This window comes from Marmota monax, unplaced genomic scaffold (assembly GCF_021218885.2).
Source record: "Marmota monax isolate L192 unplaced genomic scaffold, Marmota_monax_Labrador192_F-V1.1 WCK01_AAM20220418_F8-fsc00011, whole genome shotgun sequence".
Classification (NCBI taxonomy): Eukaryota; Metazoa; Chordata; class Mammalia; order Rodentia; family Sciuridae; genus Marmota; species Marmota monax.
Genome location: NW_026693082.1, coordinates 13,050,960 through 13,057,623, shown reverse-complemented (window position 1 = coordinate 13,057,623; position 6,664 = coordinate 13,050,960). Strand labels below are relative to the sequence as shown.

Below are 6,664 nucleotides of genomic sequence, written 5' to 3'. Positions count from 1 at the left end.
CCCGTATACAGATTGCAGAATCATATCAGTTACACATCCATTGATTTACATGTTGCCATACTAGTGTCTGTTGTATTCTGCTGCCTTTCCTATCCTCTACTATCCCCCCTCCCTTCCCCTCCCCTCCCCTCTTCTCTCTCTACCCCCTCTACTGTCATTCATTTCTCCCCCTTGTATTATTTTTCCCTTTCCCCTCACTTCCTCTTGTATGAAATTTTGTATAACCCTGAGGGTCTCCTTCCATTTCCATGCAATTTCCCTTCTCTCTCCCTTTCCCTCCCACCTCTCATCCCTGTTTAATGTTAATCTTCTTCTCATGCTCTTCCTCCCTACTCTGTTCCCAGTTACTCTCCTTATATCAACAATAACATATTTCAAACACTGAAAGAAAATGGGTTCCAATCATTGTTCCTTCTTTACCGAAGGAAAAGTGGTTGCTTTTCAATGTCGTTCTCCACTCTTCAGCCTAGGATGACTCTGAAACAAAAGGCTTCAGGAATAAACATTTTACATTATTAAAAAACTGTTTTTCTGCCCACTTTTTTTACACACTGTGACCAGTTCACTGTAGGTGCTCAATGAACATTGATTATTTTTTCCAGTATGTGAATGAATAAATTAAGAAGCTCCTGAACAAATTGCTGTTTTTCTTGTCAATAAAAAATTATAAGGAGAATTGATTATAATATTTCTATAACTGAGAACACAGGATGATGTATTATTTTCATCACTGACTTAGAAAACTAAGACCCAGAAATACCTTTCAGAAAACTAAACAACAATAACAAAACCCCATATTTTAAATAATTCTCATGATTTAATTTCCAAAGCAAAGCACTCTTCATTATACAAGTTCATATACTCTTGGGGGTTGCTTTGGTTTACAACACTATTATAGCAACATTTGTGGGTGCTGAGTATGGGGAGCTAAACATTTAAATTCTTGCATTGAGATTGTCATTGAGTGATATATGCACTTTTTTTAACGAAACGGAGCAATCACATTGTTGTCAAATAGATCTGGATATTCATCTCTCTCAATTCACCTATTTGTTTATAGTATGGAAATTAGTTCAAGTGCTTGAAACTAAATTTATCATATCTTCCACAGTAAGCATTCACAAGGATTTATGTATATTTCTAAGGAAATATTTTTTGCTGAAATAACGTTTTTTAATTTAGGTTATTCAAGATAGGCTAATTGCAGTGTCAAACAAGCCCCAACTTTAGGAACTTAACACAATTAACAGCTTCTTCATCCACCCCAGCACAGTTGGCAGCACTGTGTGAAGGTCACTTTGGGTCCCCAGAGCAACGTTTGAAGGAAGCGTCCCATGGGCACTTCTGCCTCTGCAGCCCTTAGATCTGAGGCCTCTGGGAAAAAGTGCTTGACGGACATATTGTGATCTGGGTCTTGTCAAGCAAAATGTGCCTTTAGCATCAGTTCCTAGCATTAGCAACTCATTAGTATGCTCCCGCTGCCACCCAGCATGTGCCCTATTGTAAGGGGAGAGCTATTGCCTATGGAGAGTTCAAAGAACTAAGCCTAGAGGACTTTGAAGGGAAATATTGATGCTTCCTTTTATCATTTGGCTTTCACCTTTGTGGGTTCTTCAGAAATTATTGCTTTTAGAGACAAAAACAAAGAACAATCATGATGTTAACTGTGAAGTTGTTTTTTGGTGGATTTCTATTTAAACCATCTTGCCTGAATAAACACATCAAGGAAGAGAGGCAGATTGGGCCACAAGAGCATGCACCCTTTTCAGAGTTAACAAAACAGATCTCCTGAGACCAAGGTGTGCTGCTAGGAGGTTTTGGTCTTATACTAACAGAGTTGTCCCTACATGGTCACCTTTCAATCAGTGGCTCTTCTGCTAGTTATCAGTACCTTCTCACTCCAGATGAGCCACACATGGAAACTACCTTTAACATTTCAAAGACGATTATAGAAGGCAAAAATTTTGTGATGTTGGTATTAATTGCTATTACTCTATATTTTGCATGGCATGGTGAATATAGTGAATGATAGTGTAGTGTATACTTCAAAATGGCTGAAGAACAAATTTCAAATGTTCTTTTTACGTGCAAACAAAACATAAGTGTTTGAGATGATAGGTATGTATATTAGTTTGATTTATTTATTCCATACTTTATTCATCAATCATCATATCAATTTGTATATCATGAATATATACAACTATAATTTGTCAATTTACAATTTTTTTTAAAAGTCACACTAAATGTTTTCTATTTGTGACACTGGCTCAGGTTTTCAAATCTGGTGAGTTTAATAGGAGATCATCTACTGGTAACATCCTGCTATTGAGCTAGTTCCTAAAGAGCTCCCAGCTCATTTGTCTACTTCTTAGATCAAATCTTCAATGGAAAAAGGACACATTTTGTTATTCTAAGGGTTACTTAAACCTTTGTGTTCATGAGAGTTAGTACACCAACCCTGAGAGCTTCTGATCAAGGGTTCTGAAATTTCTTTGAATTTTTTTTTTTAAGCTGAATTTTCTTTTAAGGTAACAAAAACCAGAATTTTAAGTTGTTAACACCTGGGGTCTAATTTAACTCTTGCAATGGGATTAAAACAAAAATTATTTAAAAACAACAGTGACAAAGTAACTTAACTAATCATGCACGATCCTCAATTTTGAGATTTATATTTTACATATTTTGTTCATATGGTGACTTAATGACTACATATATTTCTAGATACCTTTCTAGATGAAAGATATTTATTGACCAGGGGTTGCTTTTGTCATTATTGCAGTTATTTTATTTCTTAAAATTATCTATGTAAAGTATATAATAAAAGTAAATATGTTTTTAAGAATAATATCTTCCTCCCAGCACAGTCCAGCGTGGGACGGCAAGGGGCCTGCCCCTCCTTGTCTTCATGCAGGGACCCAGGATCCCTTCCCTTCTTTAACTCTGCACTCTTTCGATTCTAAGTTCTTACTGGTTATGTAGTGGATGGGGGCAGGGGAAATATAGAGGGTATTACTAAGGTTTTAGAGCTATGTGATTTTAATCTCCATATCCTCCAAAATCTAACAGTGTGATTTGAGAATAGTCCTCACTTTGTTTTACAGACTAAATTGTGTTTCTACAGAGTGCATAGGTTGAAGGTCTAACTGCCAGTGTGACTGCATGTGGAGATGGGACCTCTAAGGAGATAGCTGAGCTTATATGAGGTCATAAGGATGACCAATAGAACTGGATTCATCACAAAGGGAAAAGACAGACACAGGGGCACACAGACTAAAGACCATGTGGGGACACAAGAGAAGGCAACTGTCTGTAAGTCAAGGAGAGAGGCCGTAGGGAAAACCGGCTGACTTCTGTTCCAGAACTGTGAACAAAAATTTCTATTAAGTGACGCAGTCTGTGCTTTTCCTCATGGCAGCCCTTAACTAAAACACTTTGTTACACCAGTCACTTGGAAATCTATGCATAATTCTATTGTAAAATTATTTAGGATTGCCCTTATATGTCTTCATAATTCGTATCCTTCCTTTTATTCCCTACATCACTATTTTGTTTATGGTCCTTACTCCAAATCTGTCCTATATCCCAAATGATACCCTCCCAATCAATAAGAGGTTACAGGATGATGGTCTGAAATCTAAAACCTAACCATGTGAACTTGTAGTTTAAACTTTCAGTGACCACACAGACCTTGAGACAAAATTCAAATCACCAGGTATGATGACCTTATGATTAAGTACCTGCCCACCCACTTAATGTTATCTCCCACCTCTGCCACCCACTCTCCATAGAAGTCTCATGTGCTAGCCCCATAGAATGGCCCGAAATTCCCTTGAACACAATTGTTATTTCTTACCTTCATTTTTTTTCTCTTCTCTATGGAATATTCTATTTCTGCACTTAACTAATTTCTACAGATCCCATGCTCAGCTTAGAAGGAAATCTCCCTGGAACATCAACTCTTGATTTCTCCTTCTCTCAAAGTCCTGATTTAGTTTCCTTTCTTTAAGATTCAGTAGTGAATTCTGTCTGAAAACCCCTCTCTAATATGTATCATGTTTCCATGGATTTTTTGCTGCCTTCATCACAAAACCGTGACCTTTATAAGGACAAGGATTTTATGTTTCAAAATAAGCATTGAATAAGTATCTTTTGCCTGCCTGTGTGAGCAAATCTAAGACTCAGTTTATCTCTATATCCATGGCTTTCAATCAAATGGCAAAAAATGTTCACCAAAGAAATGGAAATAAATAAAGCTTCATCACTTTATAAGCAAAAATCCATTCAATGTCTAGCACTGTTTTTTTTTTTTTTTTTTTTTAGGTTGTCTTTACTGGAATTTCAAAACCACAAAAAGAGATTCATCACCACCTGCTTTCCTTGGAGCGTAACAGTTCATGTTCATGTTGGAAGTTGCTAGATCATTTTCTTTGAAGAAGCTGAATTCATCTATGCATCTCATTAGGCAAATACATGAATGGGTAAAAGTAGAACTGTGAGGTCTACATCTTTAAAGAAGGTGGTGGGTGGTGTGTTTTGTTCAACAACACGTGTACCACCACCCTCTCAGGTCAACTACAATAAACAGTGATGAAAGTTTCTAGACCACCAGGGTTTTATAGTTAGGCTCAACTCTTTTAGACTGGGCCAACTTAAAAAAGGAGAAATCAATGAACCAAGTGTATGGAATTAGTCCAAAGGAACAAATATTAGAAACAGGTGTGAGATATTCCCTGGGGAAAATGAAGCATTAATTCATTCTAACTGGCAGTGGACCATGTTATATTTCCTGAAGAATTCGCTGCCTTGAAATATTTTGACAAGGAGTTAATTATAAACTTTTTTTTTCTCATTTCAAGCCAACTTTCACAAAGCCCACACATCTGCATTAAAAAAAAAAAAAAACTATTAGGCGCTTATGTACACTAAATGTACAAGTGACTTGCTTAAAAACACTTTATAAAACACATGGATGTCTGCAATAAAAATCTTTTGGGAGACACTTTGCTAGTAACAGCAATGTTAAATTAAAATCATTCAGAGAAATCAACATAAATCTAAGGAAAAAGACGATCCAGACTGCCTTAGGTTTTAAAAATATTTTCATAGGTAGACTTCAATTGAACAAGATAATGAATTTAATTATGATAAACAAGGAAACAATGTCAGCTCAGTAGCTTTTCACCCCCCTTTCTGGTCTTTTACCCAGTGAAAGGTTTTGTGGATCCCTGAAAGTGAAGGAGATTCTGTTTTCACTTTTGCAACTTTTACTAGTTGGTTTATAGTCCAAACTCTCAAATTGGATGTAGATGCTTCTTGAGTTTTGAGAGGTATAAAGGAATTAGTGCTTCCTTTTTTTACTGTTAACATTTCCTCTCCTTTTCCCCTCTGAGCTATTTTCTACTTCCCAGAGCATCCCTCTTTGGCTTCTTCTTACAGGTGGTCTTCTAGCTGCTGTTGCTGCTAAGATGCTTTGGTGGCACTAGCATTAAAGGCAGTCATGAATGAAGTCAGTGTTAATCCTCTGCCACATCCTTCCTGTCTACTAGGCTCTGAATCTTCCTAGAGACCAGCACCCATATTTATATTGCTAAAATGGGGTCAGGTGCAGATTCTCAGTATATTTGTGAGGACAGTATTTTAAGCAATATATCAAAGCATTCTTTGAACACCTTGTGTAAGCTTTGCAGTTCTGCGTGCTGGAGAGGGGAAAGGATCCATTTTTGTTATAAGAAGAACAGGTTAGGAAAATGATAGGGGTAACCTTCCAATGCAGTTTGTGACCTAGAAACAAACACTCCTTCATTCATTTATTTATACAGTTCAAAGCAAATATACATTTAAAGGAAAGGATTGGAGACACAGATAAACATTTCCAAACAAACAATCTTTGGCTTCAGCCTCTGATCTAATGTTTTAAAATGTCAGATAGTGTTCCTCACACAAGGGAGCATACATATAAGACTAAAAACTGGTCAGACAACCTGCCCACTGGTATGTGAACAGATTTTTTGCAGATGAAATTGTTTTTTTTTTCTTTTCATGTGTGGTTTGACATTCCTAAAGGGGCTCTTAAAATACTGCCTAGTGGTAGGAAATTTTTAAAAATAGCTGTCTTCGATATATAAATCAACTTTCTTACATCTGAACCTTTTTCTTCTTTGTGGCAGAAGAGAAAGCCAAGCACTAACTGCTCAATTTTAGTTAATATCATTGATAGTAAACTTCGTTTAGTAGGAAACCATGTTTTAATTTTTTTAAATTATTTTTTTTCAGTTGTATGTTTTACTTACAACTCTTTCTAAGTGTTCTAAAATGTAATATAGTAAACTGACTTAACTGACTATGCCAGTCCCAATGATTGAGGTAGCAGATAAATAGATCTTCATTCTGAATGTTCTTTACTAATTGCAATACAAGATTATTTCAGTATGGAATTAAAGACAAAACTGTTAAAAACTGTAGTGTTTCTGCTTGCAGTAGACACAATTATTCATATAGGTGAATTTCTTAAAATTCTTATGTTCATGATTTAGAAAAAAATCGTTAAAAAAGAAAATTATCCTTACTGTAACTTTTATCCAAAATGACCAGATAGGAACATCCACATGGGAGCATAATTTTCTGATTTCCTGCTCATTTACCCTAGGGTATCGTATTCTTGTCA

The 6,664-nt window shown here is 36.1% G+C and overlaps 1 pseudogene; it reads left to right on the top strand.

Moving 5' to 3' along the window:
• The first annotated feature begins 1,334 nt into the window (after positions 1-1,334).
• Positions 1,335-2,029, top strand: LOC124099005 (thioredoxin-dependent peroxide reductase, mitochondrial-like; annotated as a pseudogene).
• The last annotated feature ends 4,635 nt before the right edge of the window (positions 2,030-6,664 follow it).